General features: G+C 48.0%; 1 protein-coding gene across 1 annotated transcript in view; it reads left to right on the top strand.

Moving 5' to 3' along the window:
- Positions 1–25,327, top strand: part of LOC126278371 (origin recognition complex subunit 5-like) — a 135,562-nt gene that overhangs the window by 33,884 nt on the left and 76,351 nt on the right. The window lies entirely within an intron of this gene.

Raw genomic sequence — 25,327 nt, 5'->3', positions numbered from 1 at the left:
TTGATCGTCTCACCTATACCGAGGCCCGTAAAAAGTATACAAGCCTTCATCCAGTGACCCTGACAACTAGTTATGCTTCAGCAGTATCTTCACCCCCTCCTCCTCATTCCTCACCCCAGTCCCGAACCCCTTTCCTCCCCCCTCCCCCTGCGGTTCCCACACCATCCCCCCCGGGCACCGCTTCCTCTCCCCGGCTGGAGAAGTGTCCTGCTTCTTCGGCGTCTGCCGGTCATGGGCGCCCCTCGCGGGATCCCCCTTCCCGGCACCTTCCAGGCCAAAGGTCTGCTGCCACGCGGCCACCACGAGAACCACGGTCTGCGGGCCCTCAGATCGCCCGCTCTCTTTCTGTTCCCGATCTTGCTGTGGCTGGCTCCATTTTGTTGCACAGCCCTCCACGATCCCAAACAGAAAGAAAGAAGAAGCACAAGTCCCGGGACAAGGAGTCTCTGGTATCGCCAGAGGTCTCGTCCCCATCTTCACAACCTAACTCTGACCTGTTATTCATGGATGTCGCCCCCTCCTTGTCGGTGACGGGTGGTGACCCACCGGCATGACTGACATTAGCCTGTTCACCCCCCAATTGACTCATCGTTCTTTGGCTATCCAATGGAACTGTAATGGCTATTACCGTCACCTACCGGAGTTGCAATCCCTTCTTTCGTTTTACTCTGCGGCTTGTGTGGTTCTACAAGAATCTCATTTTACTGGTGGTCACTCACCAACCCTCCGTGGCTTCCGTGCTTTCTGTCGAAATCGGGTCGGCCCCCTACGGGCGTCTGGCGGAGTTTGCACGTTGGTCCGAATGGACATTGCCAGCACGTGGATTCCTCTCCAAACTACATTGGAAGCAGTTGCTGTTAGGATCCACCTGGACTCTGGAGTCACAATTTGCAATCTGTATCTCCCTCCTGACAGAACTCCTACACCTGGCTCCTTAAGTGCCCTCCTTCAGCAACTTCCTCCTCCCTTCCTTATACTTGGCGATTTTAATGCACATCATCCCTTGTGGGGCAGTGCATTTCCATCTAGTCGGGGTCATCTCATTGACCAGTTTATTACCGACCACGACTTGTGCCTTCTTAACGATGGCTCCCCTACCCATTTCAGTGCCGGTCATGGTAGCTTTTCTGCCATTGATCTTTCTCTCTCTTCTCCCTCCCTCCTCCCTTCCCTAAAATGGTCACCGCACGACGACCTTTGCGATAGTGACCACTTCCCGTTGATTCTCTCGCTCCCTTCCCGCTCCCCCATGGACAGATCACCTCGTTGGTCCTTCCAACGTGCCAATTGGCCTCTGTATACTGCACAGGTCGTTTTTTCTCCCTCATTGTCGGATGGTATTGATGATGTCATACGTGACATGTCTGACGCGATTGTTCACGCTGCTAGCCTTGCTATCCCGCGCTCATCTGGACCATTTCGCCGCCGGCAGGTCCCTTGGTGGAGTTCGGACATTGCCGTTGCCATCCGTGATCGCCGTCGAGCTTTGCAACACCTTAAGAGGCATCCATCCGTTGCCAATCTTATTACCTTTAAACGCCTTCGCGCAAAAGCCCGTTACTTAATCAAACGGAGCAAACGGATGTGTTGGGAACGCTTTGTTTCTTCCCTCGGTTCTGCTGTCCCTCTGTCGCGGGTATGGGCTACACTTCGCTCTCTCCAAGGTTGCCATCGGCAGTCTACCCTCCCGGGTCTTCACCTCCCGGATGGCCTTTGCACGGACCCGTTGATTCTCGCGGAACACCTTGCGACCCATTTTGCAACAGCGTCGGCATCAGCCTCCTATCCGGCTGCTTTCCTTCCCCAGAAACAGCGGGCCGAAGCTTCCGCCTTATGTTTTACCCCCAGCCAGTCAGAATCATACAACGACGCTTTTACTGAATGGGAACTTCTTTCCGCACTCTCCTCTTCTCATGATACGGCCCCTGGCCCAGACTTCATTCATAACCAACTGCTTCAACATCTCAGTGCTCCACAACAGCGACATCTTCTCCGGGTATTTAACCGTATTTGGCTCCAGGGTGACTTCCCTTCTCAATGGAGGGATAGCATCGTGGTTCCCGTCATTAAGCCCGGTAAGAACCCCCTGTTCGTCGACAGCTATCGGCCAATTAGTCTGACGAACGTTGTTTGTAAGTTACTTGAACGGATGGTAGCCCGTCGGCTCACTTGGGTCCTCGAATCTCGGCGTCTGTTGTCCCCTTACCAGTGTGGCTTCCGAGAGGGACGGTCTCCGATTGATCATTTACTTCGCTTGGAATCCGCAGTTCGGCAGGCCTTTTCCCAGCGCCGCCATTTGGTTGCTGTATTTTTCGACCTTCGCAAGGCCTATGATACGGCTTGGCGCCATCATATCTTACTTACACTTCATGAGTGGGGTCTTCGGGGCCCACTCCCGATTTTTATCCGCCAGTTCTTGTTTCATCGTTCGTTTAGGGTTAGGGTTGGTACAGTTTTAAGTTCTCCGCGAACCCAGGAGAATGGCATCCCTCAGGGTTCCGTATTGAGTGTACTTCTGTTCCTCATTGCTATAGATGGACTTGTGGCCTCCGTCGGTCCTTTGGTCACTCCTGCTCTGTATGTGGATGATTTCTGCATTTGGGTTAGTTCCTCTTCGATGGCCGCTGCAGAGCGTCAGCTCCAGGGTGCTATACGGCGTGCCTCTGCATGGACCATCTCACACGGATTTCAGTTTTCTCCTTTAAAATCGCGAGTGGTCCACTTTTGTCGCCGTGTGACAGTCCACCCCAATCCAGAGCTCTATCTCAATGCACAACGATTACCTGTGGTCCCACAGTTTCGTTTCCTTGGCCTTCTTTTCGACAACAAGCTCACTTGGCTGCCTCATATCAGACGCCTGAAGATAGGATGTTTCCGTAAACTAAACGTCCTTCGCTTCCTTGCCCACACCTCTTGGGGTGCTGACCGTTCCACTCTCCTCCACCTTTATCGGGCCTTAGTGTTGTCTCGCTTGGACTATGGTTGTCAAGTTTACGGTTCAGCTGCCCCTTCTACATTGCACCTCTTGGATCCGGTCCACCATCGTGGTATCCGTTTGGCCATCGGTGCCTTCCCGACTAGCCCTGTAGATAGTCTCCTGGTTGAGGCTGGGATCCCCCCCCTTTCCGTTCGGCGCTCCCAGCTTCTGGTTTCGTATGCAATCGCTGTCCGTTCCTCTCCCACTCATCCTTCCTATTCTATCCTGTTCCCTGCCCAAGGAAGTCGCCCACCTGACTCCCGCCCTCGGGCGGGTTTACCGGTTGGGCTCCGCCTAGCGTCTCTTCGCCGTGACTTTCAGCTTCCTTCCTTTTCCTGTATCCCACGTTCCCTCCCCAACACACCTCCTTGGTTAGTTCCTCGGCCCCGAGTTCGGATGGATCTCTGCCGAGGTCCGAAAGATTCCGTTCCCCCGATGGTGTTCCGTTGTTTTTTCCGCCGCATTGTATCTGAGTTTCGTGGTGCTGTTGTTTTTTACACTGATGGCTCTAAATCTGCTGATCGTGTGGGCTATGCCTTCACCTCCTCTGTAGGCATGGAAAATCATCTCCTGCCAAATGCATGTGGGGTGTTCACTGCGGAATTGATGGCGGTCTCCCGGGCCCTGGCCTTTATTAAACAGTCCAAGCTCAATCGCGTTTTGTTATGTACAGACTCAATGAGTGGCCTTCAGGCACTTGACCAGTGTTTCTCCCGTCATCCCTTGGTCTCCTCCATCCATGACCATCTCGCTGATCTCCACCATGCTGCTTGTTCTGTTAGCTTCCTTTGGGTCCCTGGCCATGTGGGCATCCAAGGAAATGAGCTTGCTGATCGTTTGGCTGGGGGAGCAGTCACTTACCCCCCATTCCCTGTCACCCCTCCTGTGGCGGATTTACGGCTTCATCTCAAATCCCACTTTGCGCAATCATGGGCCACATCCTGGGAGGCTACCTCCTTGTCTAATAAACTTCGTGCGATTAAGGTGACACCTGTCCCATGGCGTTCTTCCTTACGCCTCTCGCGAAAGGAATCAACCACCCTCTGTCGTCTTCGCATCGGCCATACCAGGCTGACCCATGGTTTTCTTTTGCGTGGTGAGCCACCCCCACTTTGTGGTTGTGGAGCTTTCCAGTCAGTGGCCCACATTTTGGTGGAATGCCCCCTTCTTTTAGCTCTGCGTACTAAGTACAGACTTCCCTGCACTTTACCCTTAATATTAGCAGACGATTCCCGGATGGTTGAACTGGTTCTCAGTTTCCTCCGTGAAAGTGGTTTTTATTCTCAGTTTTAAGGATTTTCATCTCCCTCTGGAGTAGGGGCAGGGCGGTGAGGGTTGGGATGTCTCCCACTGTAGGCTGTGCTTGGAGATTCCTGACTCCCCTCCCTGGCCATGTTCCTTCTTTTTTCCCTTTTACTGTTTTTATCGCCTTTTAGGTTTGTTTAATCCCTTTTACAATCCGCCCTTTTACACTCTGGCGGTTGAACGCTTTTAAATAGCATGTGGTCTTGCATGTACTGCTTCACAGGTGGGATATTTCCTCTCTTGAGTTTGCCCATTTACTGACTTCCCTCCTTGTGTTTTTATCATTGACGACACAACTGCACTTTTTTTTTTTAGCCTTTTACCTTTTACCTTTATCGTTTTTGACTCTTCTGAGCTGTCCCTCTGTCGGAACTGACCGTCTTTGTAACAAGGGACTGATGACCTTGCTGTTTGGTCCCTTCAACCCCAATCAACCAACCAACCAACCAACCCGCTCCTCCTCCGTCCCGGAGACCGACTTGCTGGAGCCCTCCCAACCAATGAAACCCAAGGACCAGAGAGACAAGACGAAGAAGAAGACCTCTAAGGCCAAGGACCACGCGGTGGCATCCACCCCACTGCTCCCTACAGGCTCTGCGTCCGAGGATAAGGTTGAGATCCGGGCGTCCGCTGAGGACCTGGATCTCGCCGGACCCTCGGACACCATGGAAGCAGATTTTACTGGTCCTCCATCGGTGGCAGCAGGTGACCCAGTGGCGTGATCTGCCTCCTTGTCCCCTTCACGCCTTTTTCGGACATGAACAAAGCGATACTCCAGTGGAACTGCAGCGCTTTTTTCCACCACCTTGCTGAGCTTCGCCAACTCATCAGCAGTCACCCTTTCCTCTGCATTGCCCTACAGGAAACTTGGTTTCCGGCAATGCGGACCCCTGCCCTACGTGGGTATCGGGGTTATTACAAGAACTGTTCAGCTTATGAGAGGGTATCTGGTGGAGTCTGCGTCTACATCCTTAACTCTGTCTACAGCGAATGTGTACCTCTTCACACACCTTTAGAGGCTGTCGCTGTAAGGATGTGGACGCCTCAGCCTATTACTGTCTGCAGTTTGTATCTTCCGCCAGATGGTGATGTCTCGCGTCATGTGTTGGCTGCATTGATAGCACAACTGCCTCCTCCTTTTGTCTTACTGGTCGACTTTAATGCCCATAACCCCCTGTGGGGTAGCGCCGCGATTACTGCCCGGGGTAGAGATGTCGAGACTCTTCTCTCGCAGCTTGACCTCTGCCTCTTAAACACGGGAGAGCCGACACATTTCAGCGTAGTCCATGGCACATTTTCGGCCATCGACCTTTCTATCTGCAGCCCCGGACTTTCACCATCCATCCACTGGAGTGTCCATGACGACTTATGTGGTAGCGACCACTTCCCCATCTTTCTGTCGCTACCACAGCGTCACTCTTCTGAACGCCCCTCCAGATGGGCTCTGAATAAGGCTGATTGGGGCTTGTTCTCCTCTCTCGCCACTATCGCACCTCCTTCCCCTGACACCATTGATGAGGTGGTTCAGTCGGTCACCACCGGCATCGTTTCTGCGGCGGCATCTGCGATTCCCTGTTCATCCGGGTCCCCTCGGCGGAGGACTGTGCCTTGGGGGGCGCCCGAGAGCGCAGAGGCGATTAGAGATCGCCGGCGGGCTCTTCAACGCCATAAGCGGCACCCGTCCTTGGAGAACCTCATCGTACCCGACGCCTTATTCGCCAACGGAAGCAGGAGTGCTGGGAACGGTATGTTTCCACCATTGGCGTCCGTACCTCTGCATCGCAGGTTTGGGCTAAGATTAGGCGACTCCATGGCTATCGGCCGCCTGTCTCTGTCCCTGGGCTTTTGCTGAATGGAGTGGTGTGTACTGACTCCGACACGATTGCGGACCGGTTAGCAGCGCATTTTGCTCAGTGTTCCGCATCTACGAATTACCCACTGGCCTTCCGCTCCCGGAAAGAGCGGTTGGAAAGTTGGAGGCTTTCCTTTCACACGCGCCATGCGGAGTCGTACAATGTTCCTTTCAGCGACTGGGAATTCCAGAGTGCACTATCTGCTTGCCCTGATACGGCTCCTGGGCCAGACCGCATCCACAGCCAGATGCTGAAACACCTCTCTGTGAATTGCCAGCGACGCCTCCTAGATGTTTTCAACCGCATCTGGGTGGAGGGTGTGTTCCCGTCTCAATGGCGAGAAAGCATCGTCCTCCCCGTGTTGAAACCTGGCAAGAACCCGCTGGAGGTGGACAGCTACTGCCCCATAAGCCTCACCAACGTTCTTTGCAAGTTGCTTGAACGTATGGTGAGCCGGAGGTTGAGTTGGCTCCTCGAGTCTCGTGGCCTTCTGGCTCCGTCTCAGGGTGGGTTCCGTAAAGGCCACTCTGCCGTCGATAATCTGGTCTCCCTAGAGTCTGCCGTCCGTACAGCCTTTGCACGCCGCTAACATCTGGTTGCCGTCTTCTTCGACATGCGGAAGGCATACGATACGACTTGGCGATATCATATCCTAGCCACACTTCATGGGTGGGGTCTTAGGGGCCCGCTCCCGATTTTTATTCAGACTTTTCTGTCGTATCGTTCCTTCCGCGTGCAAGTTGCTGCGTCCCATAGTTCCTCCCGGGTCCAGGAGAATGGGGTCCCACAGGGGTCTGTCCTCAGTGTCTCCCTGTTTTTAATTGCGATCAATGGGCTCGCTGAGGCGGTGGGATCGTCCGTCGCAGCTTCGTTGTATGCAGACGACTTCTGCCTCTACTACAGCTCCGCTGGCATTGCAGTTGCTGAACGCCAGCTGCAGGGCGCTATCCGCAAGGCGCAGTCGTGGGCTGTAGCGCACGGCTTCCAGTTTTCGGCCGCTAAGACCTGCGTTATGCATTTCTGCCGGCGTCGCACGGTTCACCATGAGCCACGCCTTTACCTTGACGGTGAACCTCTTGCTGTGGTAGAGACGCATCGGTTCTTGGGACTGGTATTTGATGCCCGGTTGACTTGGCTGCCTCATATTAGGCAGCTTAAACAAACATGCTGGCGGCATTTAAACGCTCTCCGTTGCCTTAGCCACACCGGATGGGGTGCCGATCAGTCCACCCTTCTCCAGCTGTATCAAGCGCTGATCCAGTCCCGCCTTGATTATGGGTGTGGTGTGGCTTATGGTTCGGCATCGCCATTAGCGTTGCAATTGCTGGATCCCATCCATCACTGCGGGATCCGACTCGCCACAGGAGCATTTCGGACAAGCCCTGTTGACAGCTTACTTGTGGAGGCTGGTGTTCCTCCATTGCGGATCCGGCGCGACGGACTTCTGGCCGCTTATGCTGCCCACGTTTGTAGCTTGCCAGGGCATCCCAACTACCGTCTCCTGTTCCCGCACTCGATTGTCCATCTTCCAGACAGGCGGCCCCGGTCAGGGTGTACGATCGCGGTTCGCATCCGGGCTCTACTGTGTGGGATTGAGTTTTTTCCTCCCCCGCCTATTTTCCGAGCCAATCTCCGTCTGCCCCCTTGGTGTGTGCACCGACCATGCATTCGGCTGGATTTGGCACAGGGTCCGAAAGACTCGGTCCCTCCTCCGGCCCTCCACCGCCGCTTTCTTTCTCTCCTTGCCGAGTTTCCCGGATCTGCCGAGGCCTATACCGACGGTTCGATGGTCTCTGGTCGCACTGGTTACGCTCTTACTCTAGAGGATCATTGTGAGCAACAGTCGCTGGCACCTGGGAACAGTGTATACACTGCCGAGTTGGTTGCCATCTATCGCTCCCTAGAGTATATCCGCTCCCGCTCAGGTGAGTCCTTTGTCATCTGTAGTGACTCCCTGAGTGGTTCACGAGCTCTTGACCAGTGCTTTTCTCGTTCCCGTCTGGTGATGGCCATCCACGAGTCGCTCCATGCTCTTGCCCGTTGCGGCCGCTCCGCAATCTTTGTTTGGACCCCAGGTCATGTCGGCATCCCGGGCAATGAGCGGGTTGACACGCTGGCTAAACAGGCAGTGAGTTCACCGGCTCTGGAACTCGGCCTTATGGAGTGTGATCTCCTGTCGCTTTTGCGCCAGAAAGTGCTTGGTGCCTGGGGTGACGAGTGGCGCACCCTGCCCACGCCCAACAAACTTCGGGCGGTGAAGGAGACGACCGGTGTGTGGCGCTCCTCCATGCGGGCCTCTCAGAAGGACTCTGTCGTCCTCTGCCGGCTGCGCGTTGGCCACACATGGCTGACGCACGGCCATTTGTTGCGCCGGGAGGACCCACCGCTATGTCGCTGCGGGGCAGCTCTGACGGTGGTCCACATTTTGGTGGACTGCCCCCCTTTTAACAGGACTCAAGCAGACGTTTGCGCTGCCTGATACCCTCCCTGCCCTTTTATGTGATGACGTTGCTATGGCGGACCTCGTGTTGAGTTTTATTCGGGCAGGGGGTTTTTATCGTATGATTTGAGTGTTTGTCCTTTTATTTCCTGTATTGACTGGGGCCTTTGGCCTGTGGTTTTAAAGTGTGGGTTTTAATGTCATTTGGTGGTTGGCTTTTCCTTATTTTTATGGTCGGCCAACCACCTTCACACTCGGTGTGATTTTCGTTCCGTTTGTCTGGTCTTTGTCTGTCTTTCTTGTATTGTGTCGTCCCTTGTCTCAGTTCTCCGTTTTCAACGACTGACAGTTTTTATTTCGTGTGATTTTATCGTGGAACAAGGGACCGATGACCTTAGCAGTCTGGTCCCTTCAATCCCACACCCAACCAATCATTGTTCGTTTTTATTCTTTGTGGTTGTTTGAAGGTTTTGGAAGAAGGGACTGATGGCCCTAGCAATCTGGTCCCTTCAATCCCACAAACCAACCAACATTTCCGGATAGGAGACAAAGTGTTTGCGCTTAGTGATTGTATGATGAAACCTTATTCCAGAGGAGTTGCTACATCACATCGAGACAAACAGATGTATAACTATAGATTATGCCATGCTTGTTGAGTGTCAGAAAACACCTTTGGGCTGTTAAGCCAAGTATTTAGAGTATTTTATAGTCCTATTGCTGTGGCGCCTGACGAGGCTGACGACCTCGTTTTGTCGGCACATTGTTTACCCAATTTGCTACAAGACGGTTACCTTGAAGAAAATGGTATTCCATTTTATAGTTATAGTGTTAACGAAGCAACCAGCCAAAAAAACAACATGCATAGCTTTTCTCGTATTGGAGGATTTCTAAACATCAGTGTTTTCGAATTATAGACAAACTTAAAGATTTTTTTCATCAGTGAGTACGGTTCTGTGGCGTGGCAAGAGGCAGCAGTTAACAATGGGTTGCGAATAGCAATCGATTGTAAATAATGATTTATGTAAGACGAAACATATATACTATTGCCTTTTTAGCATATTCATATAATAAATGTTAATGCACATATGGATCTATTTGTTAGTAAATAATTGGTTGAATATATGTACTTGTTTTATTTAACTCTTGTGCTACAACTTTCCAGACATTATCTTTCACTAAAACATTTCTGTATTCATCATGTCATGCGTCACAAATTACATAATATTTTGCCACACTGTTAATTAACTTTTCTTCATTGGAGTCCGAGGAACTCATTTTCACTGAATTGGGTAAGATCAGCCAGTAAAAGCAGTCACCAGTCGCTATGCGGTTCGGTGGCAGTGGCACTACTGGTTCCTGACCGGATGTGCAGTGTGCCACCAAAGCAGGTATACAGCGCAGACGACACTGCCGCCGCGTGCCTCACGCCTCACATTGTGAACAATGGCAACCAGTGGTGCCGCCTGCAACTGGTCGGTGCAGTCTGCGGTGTGCTGTCCTGTTTGGAATCGCACCTTTAGTGTCTTCCGCTGCAAACAAATTGTTTATGAAGGTGATGGCCTCTTCATTTGATGAAAATTTCTGTCCTTATAGCTCAGTGTTTAGCTGAGGGAACAAAAAGTCATTTGTAGCTCATTCTGGTGAATAAAGAAGGTGGCCAAGCAGCTGAAACTGCATTTTATGGATTTTTGCTATGGCAACCACAGTGTTGCAAGACGGCACAGAGTAAGCAATCGTGGCTGTCCATGGGGCTCACAACTCTTTGGTGAGATTGTGCTTGGCTATCATGGGGCTCCAACCTTTGCAGCACCTTTTCCCTGTCAAGCAGCCTGTCTGTCCTCCATTTTCCCCTACCTTGGGGAAAATGTCTGGGATATTTTTGGGAATGTGTTCTACAGTTTTAATAGCCTGACAGTCTCTCCACTGTTTTTTCTTTCTGTTTTCATGCTCCATCTCCTATCCTTCCTCCACTTTGGTGTTTGAGGTTCCTCTTTGTCTCTTTTTCCTGCCTGTGCTCTCGAGAAGGCCAGCCCATGTGTCTGACACTTAACAGGTGACTGGGTAATGCGTATTTCCCTGTCCTGGGTCGACTGGTAAGGTTTGCACATACGTCTTGTTACAGGCCTGAGCTGTTACTTTCCCAAATTGCCAATTGGTCCCTCAGTCAGATGTTAAAGAGATGTGATCTCAGGTGTGAACAATCACCTAAGGGGATGGGGGGAGGAGGCCCAGTTGGATGGAGTGCACCATTGGAGATACTGGCAATCATGGGGATTTTCTCAAAATGAGTCTGCATCTACTAAATGTATACGGAGTGAGGCTAAAAATTACAAGATTATCCCAGGTCGTCCTCAGTTCCAAATGGTACCATGTACTGAAGTAGGACAGTCCTTTACTTTGGTTAATCAGTTTATAATTCAGAAAGTTGTTGATGCAACTGCTGGCCCTGTGAAATCCAGTTCCCACTTGTGTAATAGCGCTTTGATTTCGGAGATGAATTATAATTCTGAAGCCCAACAACTGCTTGCAGCTTCACTCCTCCATGGCTATCCTGTTCGTGTTGAGGCCCATCGAACACTGAATTATTTTTGTGGTGTTATTTACGTAAGGCTGCTCGTCTGTCTTGGGTAGAAATCCAGACTTGCCTCTCTGATCAGGGCATCATGGTTGATGCATCCTTAGAGTGTATATACACTCTTTTTCTCATGTTTGATAGAGTAATGCTTCCATCACAGATCAAAGTAGGCTATGATGTCATCACACCCCCCAGGGGGCTCGCCACTATGGTGGGTTCATGCTTGGCCACCACAAGCCCCCAGCCTTTGCGGCATTTTTTACCTGGGAATGTTCTGCATTTTTGGTCGCTGAAGTAAGAACAGTCTAACCTTCGTTTTTCACTCCCATTTCCTTTCTTTGTTTCCTTTCTCCTCTTGTTCCTCCCCTTCGGCATTTGAAGTTCCTCTTTTTCTTCTTCCTCACTGTGTGGTCCTGAAGGCAGGCCCACGCATCTGACATATAACAGGTGGCTGGGTAACACGTAGTTCCCAGCCCCGGGTCAACAGGTAGGGTTCGCATGTATCCCCTGGTACAGGCGAGGCCCAGGGAGGGGTGACTGCCTGAGCTGCAACCTTCCCAAATTGCCGATTGGTTCCTTGTCAGGTGTTGAGGAGGTGTGAACAATCTCCTAAGGCGGGTGCACCCCCTTGAGAAGCAAGGCCCGAGTTGGAAGGAGCATGCCATCAGAGACGCTGTCAATCATGGTGGATTTTCTCGCAGTGAGTCTATCATCTCCCCAATCAACATCTACAAAATGTAAACGTAATAAGGCTAATGATTCAAAGACCCTTCTCGCTGCACCACGGTTGCTCATGGTCTCATGTACTGAAGACGGTCAGTCCTTCACCACAGTAAATTCATTCATTATTCAGAAAAGTGTTGATGCAGTTGCCGGCCCTATGAAATCCTGCTCTTGTTTGTGAAGTGGCACTTTGCTTTTGGAGACTACTTCAGATTCTCAAGCACAACTGCTTGCTGTCTCACTTCTCCTTGGCTGTCCTGTTCATGTTGATGCCCATAGAACTTTGAATTCTTCCCGCGGTGTAATTTACACCAGGCTTCTTGATGATCTAACTGAGGCTGGGTTTCTTTGCCATCCATCATGCAATGAAAAAGGTAGATTCTTACTTAGTGCTCACCCGCACTCTTTTTCTCACCTTTGATAGAGTGGTGCTTCCAACCAAGATTAAAACAGGCTATGAAATTATCAGAGTCCAGCCATACATTCCGAACCCAATGCACTGCTACCAGTATCATCGTTTCAACCACACTAGAACATTTTGCCGACACACAGCCAAATGTGTCACTTGTGGTAGGGTGATTGTTCACCTCCTTCTCCCCACTGTATCAACTGCAGTGGCAGCCATGCCGCCTCCTCCCAAGATTGTCTTCTGTATCCCGATGAGAAGGGCCATCCAAGAGATTCAGGTCTCTGTGAAGGACATGGCCATGCAGACACGCAACCTTAAATTCAGCACGCATTTGTAAAATTGCCCAGTGTCATGGTAACATCCCCATTTCCTCTTTTAGCTGTGCAACAACCCACCAGACTTCCACCTCATCGGGCGAATCTTGATGAGCGGGCCGTCCAGGAGATCTGGGTAAAGGAAAAAGTGCCTTACCCAGTAACTTGCAAGTTACTGGCTAGTCGCAAACCCTGCATTGTCCCGTCTGGGACCTATAGTTCTGTTCTAGTTACCCCTTGTTCCATGAAGGACATGGCCACGCAGACGAGTGACCTCCAATTCAGCTCTGACGTTGTGAAACTACCCAGTGCCAAGGTAGCATTGCCATCCCCCAGTCCAGCTGTGCCACAAGCTGTCAAACTCTTGCCTCAAGGAGTGGAGCCGCCAGCTACACAACCGGTAGGCCAGGAAGGGCACGAGGAGTACTGCCGTGAAGACTTCCTCCATCCCTCCAGCCAAACAACACCTGAGTCTTTCTCTAACTGGAAAGGCTCGAAGATCGTCTTTGACAGTGTTGCCACATGATACCTTAGCCCAGCCGGCCTCTGTGTTGCGGGTGGGTACCCCCAGCTGTTTTTCAGTGTTGGACTCCACAGATTGACCGCACAAGTAAGCCGATGCTTCTGTGTACCCCAGGGAACTGCATCCTCCTCGTCCTCCTCCTGTGCCCTGTAGTAGCAACTCTTCACTGGCTCACCCAGCGGCTGCCGAGGTGACACCCCTACACCTGTTCCTCATCATGACTGTCCTCCAATGGAACGTTCATAGCTTTTGGTCCCACAAAGAGGATTTACTGCTGCTTTTAGCATCACAGTGTCACCTTGTATTCTGTCTTCAGGAAACAAAATTGCACCCTCGCGACCGCTTTGAGCTTTCACATTACTACCGACCCCCTGAGGTCGGCATTCCATCTCATGGGGGTGTCACGTTGCTCATATGGGATGACATTTGTGGTCAACCCATCTCCCTGACTACTCATCTTCAAGCTGTTGCAGTTCACCTTTCCCTTCCTCACCTTTCTTTTTCCCTCTGTGCCATTTATGTCCCTCTGTCATTCAGTGTCACCAGGGCAGACTTCCTTCAGCTTATTGGGCAGCTCCCTCCCCATTTTTTTTCTACTTGATGACTTGAATGGACATAATCCCCTTTGGGGTTCTCTCAAGATATTAAAAAACTAAAAACCCGCCTCGATTGTGGAAAAAAGCACCAAGGTTAAGTGTTAACCCAGGTTTAGGCTTAGCTAACTACACCTTCTCCAGAACAACAATAAAACCCACAAGTGCCTAAGAAGACCTTTGTCAATGATTAAAAGAACACCATAGCTATACATTTATAAACTAAAAAGAAAAGGAAAACACAAACAGTACATATGTACAAAGTCAAAACCACAACTTAACTTAATGGTGTACGCTCCACCTAACACCGACCTATGTTCGATGGGCCATGACCCGCCATAAACTGCAGCTACAAACAGTCGCTCACTTACAAGCCTGACCCACTATCTAAGTACATGCTCAAGATGAAGGTGATTTTAGCCCGTTGAACACTTCACGTTTCATCCCTATATCTTTATTACCACGACGTCTTTAGATTACGTCCCCTCAGCCCCCCCCCCCTCCCCTCCCCAGATCATCAGATTTAGCCCATATATTCCCAACTGTGGATCAACGTATATCAAAAAATGAAATGGATAGAACAAGAGACGAGCTAAATAGGGGATGAAACCTAAAAATAACCGCACAAGGTTTCTTATACTAGTAAAGAAACTACCTATGACAGCAGGAGGAGGGGGGGGGGGGGGCTGAGGGGACGTAATCTAAAGACGTCGTGGTAATAAAGATATAGGGATGAAACGTGAAGTGTTCAACGGGCTAAAATCACCTTCATCTTGAGCATGTACTTAGATAGTGGGTCAGGCTTGTAAGTGAGCGACTGTTTGTAGCTGCAGTTTATGGCGGGTTATGGCCCATCGAACATAGGTCGGTGTTAGGTGGAGCGTACACCATTAAGTTAAATAGTGGTTTTGACTTTGTACATCGTACTGTTTGTGTTTTTCTTTTCTTTTTCTTTTATAAATGTATAGCTATGGTGTTCTTTTAACCATTGACAAAGGTCTTCTTAATGACTTGTGGGTTTTATTGTTGTTCTGAAGAAGGTGTAGTTATCTAAGCCTAAACCTGGGTTAACACTTAACCTTGGTGCTTTTTTCACAATCGAGGCGGGTTTTTAGTTTTTTTAATATATTAACCAATGATTGCTGATGCGCTGCAATGTTGAAGGTTCTCCCAAGACCTGTTAGAGAAGTGCCCTTGTGCCTGATCTTCTTAACCAACTTAACCGCTTCTGCCTTAACACTGGAGCACACACTTCCCTTTCTGACTCCTCGCACACCTATTCCCATTTGGACCTATCCTTCTACACTGCCCAGCTTGCCCATTGTCTTGAGTGGTCCATCCTTTCAGATATCTACTCGAGCAACCATTTCCTATGTGCTATCCGTTTGCTGACTCCTACACCATCCACGGGCGTGTTCAAATGGTGGCTTACTAAGGCTGACTGGCAGCATTACTTCTTACTTGCGATCATCGAAGAACAAGATTTTCCTAGTTGTGATGACCAGGTGGAATATCTCACAAACATTATCCTTACGGCTGCTGAAGATCCCATTCCTCACATTTCCTCTTTACCACACCGTGGCCCTGGCTCTTGGTGGACTGAGGCATGCCTCGAGGCAATCCATGCACAGAGGTGTGGTCTCCGCATTTTTAACAGTCATCCTACAGTGGCAAACTTCATTCATTATAAACAGATGTGTGCAAACTATTGTTGCATTCTTCAAGACAGGAAAAAAAGATAAGTGGATTTCATTCACTAGTTCTTTCAATAGCACCACCCCTTTCCTTTGTCATGTGGGCCAACCTCCAACGGCTCCCTGGGACCAAGATCCATTCCCCAGTTTCCATCCTGACAGTAGCAAACGATGTCCTTGTGGACCCTATTGCTATCTCCAACACCTAGGGCTGCCATTTTGCGGAAGTTTCAATATCTTATCACTGCCACCCTGCCTTTGCAGCACCTTTCTCTTGCAGGCAAGTAGTTTGTGCTTAACACGTACAACCACATCTGGGCAGAGGGCACTTTTCCTGGACGTTGGTGTGCAGCTATTGTCATACCCATACTTAAGCCCAGTAAGGACAAAAATCTTCTTTCTAGCTACTGCCCCACCTCTCTTACCAGCTGCTTTTGCTAGGTGATGGAACGTATGTTTCATGCCTGGCTAGTATGGTGGCTAATGTCTCACAATTTATTGATGAATGAACAATGTGGATTTAGAGCAGTGTGTTCTGCAGTTGACTATCTTGTCACTATGTCCACCCATGTCACGAATGGTTTTCGGTGGAAATCTGAGACTGTGGCCATGTGTTTCGATTTGGAGAAGGGCTATGACACCTGCTGGAGAACCGGTATCCTCCTTACTCTTCACATGTGGGGATTCTGTGGCTGCCTACCCTGTTTCCTTCAGGCATTTTTAAAAGATTGAGTTTTCAAGGTGCACCTGAGTTCTGCCTTGTCGGACACCTTTTTCCAGGAAAACAGTGTCCCTCAGGGTTCATCCTCAGTGTATTCCTCTTTGCTATTGCCATAAACCTTATAATGCCCTTTCTTCTGCTGGGCATCTCCAACCCCCTTTTTGTTTACAATTTTGCCATCTATTGCAGTTCTCCATGGACCTGTCTCATTGAGTGGCATCTTCAGCAATGTCTTGATCTTCTTTACTTGTGAAGCTTTGAGAATGCCTTTCGCTTTTCTGCTAACAAAACTGTCTGTATGAAATTCTGGTGACACAATTGATTTCTCCCACCATCTTTACATTTTGGGTGTGTTGTCCTTCCATTTGTTGAAACTGTGAAATTCCTGGGGCTCATGCTAGATAGGAAACACTCTTGGACCTCCCATGTGTCTTACCCGGCAGCCCGCGGTACGTGGTTTCTCTATGTCCTGCGTTTCCTCAATGGTACTTCCTGGAGTGACGATCGAACCACCCTCCTCCATTTGTACCGATCCCTTGTCCATGCGAAACTAGACTGTGGGTTCTTTGTTTATGCTTCTGCACGTCCATCCATGTTACGCAGTGTCAACACTATCCACCATCATGGCATCCGTTTGGCCACAGGTGACTTTTACACTATCCCAGTTGAGTGTCTGTGTGCTGAAGCTGCTAAACTTCCATTGTCCTACCACTATGACTTTCTCCTCAGCAGGTATGCATGCCGTTTGTCTGCCATGCGTGGCCACCCATCCTATGCCACCTCCTTCAATGATTCACTTGACTGGAAATATGGGGTGCGTCCCTCTTCTCTGTTACTTCCTGGCGTCCACTTTTGGCACTTGCTATGGTGGCTTAACTTCACACTACCTGCACCTTTCCTGATGGGTGTGAACGCTTCACCGCCTCGGCTTCGTGAACCATGGCCTTCGTTCACTTCCTAAGGACATTAACCCTGCGTCAGTACATCGCCTTCAGTTTCATGACCTTCGCATGGAACTTGGCGATAGTACCTTTGTAGACACTGATGGCTCTCAGACTGATCGAGGGGTCGGGTGTGCCTTCGTCATTGGCACTCATGTCTTTCGATATCGGCTTCCAGCACACTGCTCAGTATTTACAGCCAAGCTCTTCGCCCTGTATCAGCCATGGAGTACATCCAGCAACACAGCCTTTCAGTTGTGTCCTCCACTCAGACTAGCTCAGTGCCCTTCAAAGTCTGTGTGTGCTTAGTGCACTGGCTCCAGGAAAACTGTCATTTCCTCACTCTTGGTGGAGCCAGTATGATGTATCTGTGGGTTCCTGGTCATATTGGTCTGCCAGAAACGAGGCTGCTGCCAAAGCTGCAGTCATTGTACCTCAGCCCGCGAGTTCCTGTACTCCTTCTGATGATCTCTGTGTTGCCGTCTGTCAGGAGCTAATGTCCCTTCGGCATTGTCAGTGGTCTTAGCTTCATGGGAATAAGCTACGTCCAAGCCTCTCCCAGTGGCTTGGACCACCTCTTCTCTGCCTTCCTGCCATGAGGAGATCATTTTAAGTAGGCTTCTTATTGGGCACTGCCTTTTTAGCCGTTTTCATTTGATAATTGGTGCCACCCCACCACTTTGTGCACATTATACCCTAGTTTTAACTGTCCACCACTTCATGGTGGACTGCCCATTTTTTTAATCTTTTATGTTCCTGCTTGGGTTTGTTGTCTGATTTATCTACAATTTTAGCAAATGACATGCGGGCTGTCAACCATGTTTTACTTTTTATCCACCAAATCAATATGGCGAAGGCCATTTAATTTTATTTTTGGACCTCTGTTTCTGTATGGTGTCTTTTCTTTTCTTTTTTTGTAGCCCTTTTTTCCATGTGCCTGTCTTTTAACTGTCTTCTATTATGTCAGTTGGGACTGACATACAGTCATTTTTTAACTCTTCTCTGTCTTCATGTTCTATAGTTTTGACTTGGGCGTGTATGATCCCAGTTGTTGTTTGCTCCCTAAAACAAAACGACAACAAAACAATATGAAGTCATCACAGTCAGATTGTACGTTCCAAACCCAAAGCGCTGCTACCAGTGCCAATATTACTACCATACTTTCATATCCTGTCAAAACATGGCCAAATGTGTTATATGTGATAGGGATGTTCGTGAGGGTAATTGCCTGCCTCCTTTCCCTATGTCAATCACAGTGGCAATCGCGTAGACTCATCCCGAGAATGCCCTGTCTATCTCAAAGAGTGGGGCATTCAGGAGATCCTGGTGAAGGAAAAAGTGTTGCTTTCAAGTTGTTGGCTAGTTGAAAGCCTTGTATTATGCCATCTGGCACTTACAGTACAGTTTCTGCTACACCTTGCTCAATGAAGGACACAATCACGCAGACTTGTGACCTCAAATTCAGCACCGTGGCTGTAAAATTGCCCAGTGTCATGGTAGCAGCCTCGTCTCCATCTCTTCCAGACGTACAACAAGCCAACACATCTTCACCTCTGAGGGCAAAATCGACAGCTACACAACCGACAGGCCAGAAAGGACAGAAGGAATGCTTCTAAGAAAACGTTTTAGATCCCTGCAGTCAGGAGACATCTAAGTCTTCATATGCCATCCACAAAGGCTCCAAGAAATCAAGCAAAGACAAACAGTTTTCTCCTTTGCAGACTCGGAGAGCCTCTTCAGTGGTGTCATGTTTTGCCGCTGCACACCACCAACAGTTTTTCTGACCTTGAATCTGCAGGCCGACTGAGTGAGAATGCTGATGCCTCTGTATATCTCTTGGAACAAGTTCCTCAGCCTTAACGCCCTGTAGCAGTGAGTCTTTGAAGGCTGGCATTTGCCCTCAACCCCCCCCCCCCTCTCCTCCCCTCCCAATCATGTCTCTTCTCCAATGGTACGTTTGTGGCATTAGATCCAACAAGGAGGAATTACGGCTGCTCTTGGGATCACAGCGTTCACTTGTTTTCTGCCTGCAAGGAAACAAAACTGTGTCCTCGTAACCACTTTGACCTCATGCATTTCTTTCCTTTCTACGTTGACCTACCCACCAAGGACGACATTCCATGTTGGGGGAGGGGGGAGTCGTGCTGTTCATCTGGGATGATGTTCTTAGTCAAACTTTCTCACTGAACACCTGGCTGCAAGTTGTTGTAGTCCGGATTTTCCTTCCTCGTTTCATCTTTTCTCTTTGTAGCATCCACATCTCTCCTAGGGCAGAATTCCTCCAGCATGTTGGGTAACCTCTTCACCCCTTTTTGCTGCTCGGCAACTTAAACGTGCCCTTTGGCACTCTTCCAGAACCTGTCTGAAATGTGCTCTCTTGGCTGACCTTCTCAATCAGTTCAACCTCATCTGTCTTAACACTGGAGTCCCCACGTTCCTTTCAGATGCCACCCACACCTGTTCCCATGTGGTCCTTTCAGTCTGCACTGCCCAGCGTGCAGTCATCTCGAGTGGTAACTTCTCTCTGACATGTACTCAAGTGACCATTTCCCATGTGCTATCCATTTGCTGACTCCTGCCCCACCTTGTAACACTAACCAAAACGGCCTTGCTGTGGTGGTACTGCGAACGGCTGAAAGCAAGGGGAAACTACAGCCGTCATTTTTCCTGAAGGCATGCAGCTTTACTGTATGGTTGAATGAATTTGGCGTCCTCTTGGGTAAAATATTCCGGAGATAAAATAGTCCCACATTATGGAAATGGAAGAGGAGGTAGATGAAGATGAAATGGGAGATACGATAGTGCGTGAAGAGTTTGACACAGCACTGAAAGACCTGAGTCGAAACAAGGCCCCGGGAGTAGACAACATGCCATTAGAACTACTGACAGTCTTGGGAGAGCCAGTCCTGACAAAACTCTACCATCTGGTGAGCAAGATGTACGAGACAAGTGAAATACCCTCAGACTTCAAGAAGAATATAGTAATTCCAATCCCAAAGAAAGCAGGTGTTGACAGATGTGAAAATTAACGAACTATCAGTTTAATAAGTCACAGCAGCAAAATACTAAAGCAAATTCTTTACAGACGGATGTAAAAACTAGTAGAATCCATCCTCGGGAAAGATCAATTTGGATTCCGTAGAAATGTTGGAACACGTGAGGCAATACTGACCCTACGACTTATCTTAGAAGAAAGATTAAGGAAAGGCAAACCTACATTTCTAGCATTTGTAGACTCAGAGAAAGCTTTTGAAAATGTTGACTGGAATATTCTCTTTCAAATTCAAAAGGTGGCAGGGGTAAGATACAGGGATCGAAAGGCTATTTACAATTTGTACAGAAACCAGATGGCAGTTACAAGAGTCGAGGGGTATGAAAGGGAAGCAGTGGTTGGGAAGGGAGTGAGACAGGGTTGTAGCCTCTTCCTGATGTTATTCAATCTGTATATTGATCAAGCAGTGAAGGAAATAAAAGAAAAATTTGGAGTAGGAATTAAAATCCATGGAGAAGAAATAAAAACTTTGAGGTCATTGTCAGAGACAGCAAAGGACTTGGAAGAGCAGTTGACGGAATGGACAGTGTCTTAAAAGGAGGATGTAAGATGAACATCAACAAAAGCAAAACGAGGATAATGGATTGTAATCAAATTAAGTCGGGTGATACTGAGGGAATTAGATTAGGAAATGAGACACTTAAAGAAGTAAAGGAGTTTTGCTATTTGGGGAGCAAAATAAGTGATGATGGCCGAAGTAGAGAGGATATAAAATGTAGACTGACAATGGCAAGGGAAGCATTTCTGAAGAAGAAAAATTTGTTAACATCGAGTATAGATTTAAATTTGAGGAAGTCGTTTCTGAAAGTATTTGTAAGGAGTGTAGCCATGTTTGGAAGTGAAACATGGACGATAAATAGTTTGGACAAGAAAAGAATAGAAGTTTTCGAAATGTGGTGCTACAGAAGAATGCTGAAGATTAGATGGGTAGATCACGTAACTAATGAGGAGGTATTGAATAGAATAGGGGAAAAGAGGAGTTTGTGGCACAAGTGGACAAGAAGAACGGACCGTTTGGTAGGGCATGTTCTGAGGCATCAGGGGATCACAAATTTAGCATTGGAGGGCAGCGTGGAGGGTAAAAATCACAGAGGGATACAAAGAGATGAATACACTAAGCAGTTTCAGAAGGATGTGGGTTGCAGTAGGTACTGGGAGATGAAGAAGCTAGCACAGGATAGAGTAGCATGGAGAGCTGCATCAAACCAGTCTCAGGACTGAACACCACAACAACAACCCCACCTATGTGTAAACCCAATAGGCAGCTTTCTAAGGCCAACTGCCTCCCCGGGGACTTTCAATGAATGACATTTTACCTGTTGGGATGACCAGGTAGCATACCTTACAAATGTTATCCTTACCGCCACAGAACGTTCCATTTCTCGCACTTCATATTTACCACTCGGTGTCCTGGTCCCTTAGTGGACCGAGCCGTGCTGTGACACATTTTTGTGCATAGATGTGCTCTCCACATTTTTAACCATCATCCTATGATAGCGAACTGCATTTTTTATAAACAGTTGCATGCACAGTGTCATCACATTCGTCAGGATAGCAAAAAAGGTATCTTGATTTCATTTAAAACAGTTTTTTTTAACAGTTCCACTCCCTCTCCTGTTATGTGGGCCAACCACCGATGGCTCTCTCTGACCAATTTCCATTCTCCAATTTCTAGCCTGACAGGAGCAGATGGTCATTGTGGGCCCCATTGCTATCTTCAATGTATGTTTTCTGTCTGAGTTATATCGAGCGAGGTGGCGCAGTGGTTAGCACACTGGACTCGTATTCGGGAGGACGACGGTTCAATCCCGTCTCCAGCCATCCTGATTTGGGTTTTCCGTGATTTACTTAAATCGCTTCAGGCAAATGCCGGGATGGTTCCTTTGAAAGGGCACGGCCGATTTCCTTCCCCATCTACATCTACATCTACATCTACATCTACATCCATACTCCGCAAGCCACCTGACGGTGTGTGGCGGAGGGTACCCTGAGTACCTCTATCGGTTCTCCCTTCTATTCCAGTCTCGTATTGTACGTGGAAAGAAGGATTGTCGGTATGCTTCTGTGTGGGCTCTAATCTCTCTGATTTTATCCTCATGGTCTCTTCGCGAGATATACGTAGGAGGGAGCAATATACTGCTTGACTCTTCGGTGAAGGTATGTTCTCTAAACTTTAACAAAAGCCCGTACCGAGCTACTGAGCGTCTCTCCTGCAGAGTCTTCCACTGGAGTTTATCTATCATCTCCGTAACGCTTTCGCAATTACTAAATGATCCTGTAATGAAGCGCGCTGCTCTCCGTTGGATCTTCTCTATCTCTTCTATCAACCCTACCTGGTGCGGATCCCACACTCCTGAGCAGTATTCAAGCACTGGGCGAACAAGCGTACTGTAACCTACTTCCTTTGTTGTCGGATTGCATTTCCTTAGGATTCTTCCAATGAATCTCAGTCTGGCATCTGCTTTACCGACGATCATCTTTATATGATCATTCCATTTTAAATCACTCCTAATGAGTACTCCCAGATAATTTATGGAATTAACTGCTTCCAGTTGCTGACCTGCTATTTTGTAGCTAAATGATAAGGGACCTATCTTTCTATGTATTCGCATCACATTACCCAAGCTTGCGCTCCGTCTCTAATGACCTCGTTGTTGACGGGACGTTAAACAACACTAACCTAACCTAACATAATGTCTGAGTTATCAGCTGTTTTAGCAACTGACATATGGGCTGTCTAGCGCATTTTACTTTTTATCTATCATAGCAATATGGCAAAGGACATTTAATCTTCTGTTCAGGACCTCTATTATCTGTATGGTGTATTTTATTGACCTTCCTCCAAGAGAAAGTCCCTGTTTTTAGCTCTTTCTTCTCTCAGCTGGGCTTAACACACAATCACTGTTAACTTCTGTTTCATATTAATGTTCTAAGGTTCAGACAGGGTGCATTTTGTTCAATGGTTTCACATCCTTCCATGACATGTTGATAGTGTGTCTTTGCATGAACCAGTTGTTTTAGGTAGTCCTCATAGGTAATCCAGTGGGTTGTAGTCGCCATGTAATTATTTGTCACTTACTTAGCTGTCAGGGTAAGTCCTTGCATTGCACCTCACATTATTACAAAAGGTACTGGAGCTACAACAAGTAGAAAAATAGAAAATACAAGCTGCCTCTTATTTGCAGTGGCATATTCTATCGACAGTCAGGATTAAAGTTCCATATAAAGTACAACCACAAGATGATGTGCTGGGATAAATTATGTGCCTACCAGGAAATCAAAGTAGCTTTCAGTGGACATATTTATCTTAAAGTGCCGTTGGTGGCTAGTCTAAATGTTAGTGGGGGCATTGTCATTGTGAATTCTATTCCAAATGTCTGTAAATAAGGCTGAATGTTCAACCAACAGATTGGCATTTTGTTTTAAAGTTCTCCCACAGTTGGTGACTGACTGGCAGTGGGGCCTACAGATATTGAAAAAAAGTATGGTTTGATGAACTGCCTTTGAAGCATCCTCCATGTGTCAGTATGAAAAGCACAACATTCTAAGATGATGATATGATGTATTCTCAAAACTAAGATCTTCATCAGCTGTTTGTACCATGCAGTTTTCCTCCTTGAGCTTATGGATCGTAGTTAGTCAGCCATTTGTAAAGCTTGGAATAACAATTGGATGGAGGGATTGGATTGCTAATCTCCATATAGATGAGGTGTTGAATCACAGAAGGGCACAATGACAAAGACTGATAATATATTAAGCTTACAGACACAGTTTTTCTCCTGCAGTAGTGCGTGCGCGCACTATTTGGGAGTCTTTTTCATCGTTCCATCTGCTATTCATAGATCAACTAGAGAAGAAAAAGTTTGAGTCTACATATGTATCTAATGTCCATTGCACTATGGATGCATGGAACAACAAACATCAAACTTAAGGAACACATGTGCAGGTCACATATGTTGCCGCCAGGATAAGTAGGTTACTAGCAATTCACCATATGTACTAGATATACTGTTGACTGGGGTTTTTCAGTTGCCAAAATTTTATTTTTCATAATTCGTATTGAAGATAATTCTCAGATGTTGCATTCAAAATATCATGCTTCACATTCTAAGCCATGTTCCTTGTCATTTATTTCCACCTCATTATGTATGACATCTTCATATTTCTGTGCATGTGAAAGCCATCAAGAGGCATACCTATCATATTTCTGTCCCTGTTCTGTCTCAGTAAACATGGTTTGCTTTGGTGTCTATACCTACGACAGTCAAACTTTTGTGACACAAAACTGAGCAGCAGAAACACCAACATCCCAAAAACTTCATACCCTGCCAGTACACACCATTCCTCCTGTCCAGAAACGTGTTAGCTGTCTCTGTCTTTTCAGAAACACACTATGCCACAAAAAGCACCCAGAGAACACTTCATTCCTCTGTATTACCAAATCAACACCAAGGCTACAATGGCAGTAGAATGTTACCCAAAGTAGATTTCCTCCTTATGACGTCGTCGTCATCCTCCTCCTCCTCCTCCTCCTCCTCCCTCCCTCCCTCCCTCCCTCCCTCCCTCCCCCCTTTCTGTATTTTTCAACCTTCTGCCTCCGTTCCTGAGAGATATTGAATAATAGTAGCAACAGAATTAACCTAGAATGTCAAGATATACCCACTATGAAACACCACAAATCTCATGTGTTAGAGCTTTTGGTCTGTTAAATTAGACAAATATACTTAAAAACTTTTTAGTGTGTTGGCTTATGGACAGCCTGATTGGTTACTGATATAGTTGTGAGGTCTTTATTGCTTTGCTATCTTTTGAAAAAGGACCTTTGATGAGCAAGAGTGATCTGGAGTACAGGAGGAATTGGGTATAGATAGTTAGAGGCTTGGAGGGAGACAGCTGGTGTGCAGGATAGAAATGCAGGTGAGAGGGGTGGTAGATATATGAGCTAGACATTCAACCTGTGCACACTGGACTGAATGACATGCATTGCTCGGTGAAGATGACGTGGGAATGTGGACTGGAAGAGGGTGTCAGGGCAGAAGAAGTGGGAAACTGTTGGGTAGAGGGTTTGGGGATAGTGGGTTAATGGACATTAAGACTAGGAAGATTACAGGAGTGAAGGATGTGTTGTTCCAAGGATAACTTCCATCTGTGTGGTTAATTGTGATGGCCACTTATTCTGGTGGGCAGTTGGTTGGGGTTAATGTCCA

Source organism: Schistocerca gregaria, chromosome 6, assembly GCF_023897955.1.
Source record: "Schistocerca gregaria isolate iqSchGreg1 chromosome 6, iqSchGreg1.2, whole genome shotgun sequence".
Lineage (NCBI taxonomy): Eukaryota > Metazoa > Arthropoda > Insecta > Orthoptera > Acrididae > Schistocerca > Schistocerca gregaria.
The sequence above is the reverse complement of the archived record's forward strand: the minus strand, read 5'-3'. Positions and strand labels throughout refer to the sequence as shown.